Genomic DNA, 2,119 nt, shown 5'->3' with positions numbered 1-2,119 from the left:
TAATTCTTCCTGAAAAACACTTTATATGCATATGGATATCTCTCTCTTTTTAATTTTCTACTTTTTGTCATTGACACAGGGAAACTTTCAATGGAATAATTCTTTTTATCATAGTATCTTAGTTTAGTTTTTCTGTGGAAACTTGACAGTCGTATCTTAAATGTTTTTTCCTCTGTATTTCTAAAGAATAAACTATATTTTTTGAAAATTTCCAAAGTAAATAAAGACCTCATAAAGTGAGAACATTTGAACTGTAGATGGTTTTTAATTAGTCAAAGTGTTCAAAGACCCAATATATATTCAGAGGTGTAGTCCTCAACTCCTTGCTTCAATACCTTCTTATAATATTGTCAGAGCAGTTCTTTGATCTCTGGGAAGAGTAGGCTTGAGCTGATATAGAATGGACAGATAAACTAACAATTTCAATATATTTTCTTCCAAATAATTGACGAAGAATAGGAGATAGAAATTGGCTAGCAATTGAAGATAAAAGGGCCCCAAGAGTAAACAGGGTTTTCTTGGTTAAAAGTTACAAATGCAGCCCTGGAGTCCTGAGGAGCAGGAGCTCCATGGTGGTGCCTGATCCTGACGGCGGCCTTCCCCGGGTCTGCCAAAATGTCTGAAAGATCAGATCTCCTTGGCTTCAACTTTGAAACTTATGGAGATTCAATGTTACAAAAAATGAACAAATTAAGAGAAGAGAATAAATTTTGTGATGTTACAGTTCTCATAGGTGATATTGAGGTCCAGGGGCATAAAATTTTGTTTGCTGCAGGTTCCCCCTTCTTAAGGGACCAGTTTTTACTGAATGATTCCAGAGAGGTGAAAATCTCCGTATTACACAGCTCTGAAGTGGGGAGACAATTGCTCTTGTCCTGTTATAGTGGTGTTTTGGAATTCCCCAAGGTGGAACGGGTAAATTACCTGACTGCTGTGAGTTTTCTTCGGATGAGCCGCATTGTAGAATGGTGCACACAAGCCTCGTGGAAGTTCATGAAGCCAAAGCAACCGGCGGAGAGTGAAGAGGGATGCGAACAGCGAAGTGCCTCTCCCCAGTCAAAAGAACAGGAGGGAGATGCCAGGGCTTCTCCAAAGCAGGACTCACCTGTATTCACCCATCTGAAGACGGTATGGATATGGAGGAGAGTGAAATCCAGATTGTTAAGGTCGAATCTCCTGGGGATGTATCAGAGGTTAGAAGTAAACAAGATCAGAACCAGTTTATTTCTTCTGAACCCACTGCTTTACATTCATCCGAGCCCCAGCACTCCCTGATAAAGTCAACTGTGGAATACAGAGTAAGTGAACTAGAGCAAAACCATCTACACAATTATGCGCTCTCTTATACAGGCAGTGATAACATCATCATGACCTCAAAACCTGGAGAACTACGCCAACCACTTTAAAAAGCATAAACTGTTTATGTGTCTACTCTGCGGCAAGACTCTTATTCAGAAAGGCAACCTTCATCGACACATGCGTGTACATGCTGGAATTAAACCTTTCCAACGTAAAATCTGTGGGAAAACCTTTTCTCAGAAGAGTTCCTTAAAGGATCATCTTAACCTTCACAGCGGAGATAATAAGTGTAACTATTGTGACATGGTTTTTGCACATAAGCCAGTGTTGAGGAAACATCTTAAACAGCTTCATGGCAAAAACAGTTTTGATAATGCCAATGAGAGAAATGTGCAAGATCTTACAGTTGACTTTGATTCTTTTGCATGTACAACAGTCACAGACTTTAAAAGTTGTCAACCACAACCTGATGCAACACAGGTCCTGGACGCAGGTAAACTGGCCCAAGCGGTCTTGAACTTAAGGACTGATAGTAATTGTGTGAACTGAGTAGAGACCTAGTGCTCTGGATTAGAACTGACTGAGAATGTGGCAGTAGTGCGAATCTTGTTAGGAGTGACTTTGATCGTTTCTTCTCTAAAGCCTCCATGTAGGCGGTCACACACAGTGGGTGAGAGAAAACACTAATTAGCCCGGCAACTTACCACGTGGAGTGGTTTTCCTCTCTTTTTTGTCCTCTCCCATTTCCTATTTTGCATTATTTATCCTGTGATGTCTGGTTCCCTTTCCCAAGGGATAATTCCATTAGTCTGCCTGATAT

The 2,119-nt window shown here is 40.5% G+C and overlaps 1 pseudogene; it reads left to right on the top strand.

The window, feature by feature from the left end:
- Positions 1–597: 597 nt before the first annotated feature.
- Positions 598–1,848, top strand: LOC101612974 (annotated as a pseudogene).
- The last annotated feature ends 271 nt before the right edge of the window (positions 1,849–2,119 follow it).

This window comes from Jaculus jaculus, chromosome 4 (assembly GCF_020740685.1).
Source record: "Jaculus jaculus isolate mJacJac1 chromosome 4, mJacJac1.mat.Y.cur, whole genome shotgun sequence".
NCBI lineage: Eukaryota > Metazoa > Chordata > Mammalia > Rodentia > Dipodidae > Jaculus > Jaculus jaculus.
Note: the sequence above shows the minus strand (reverse complement) of the source record. Positions and strands in the feature narration are given on the sequence as shown.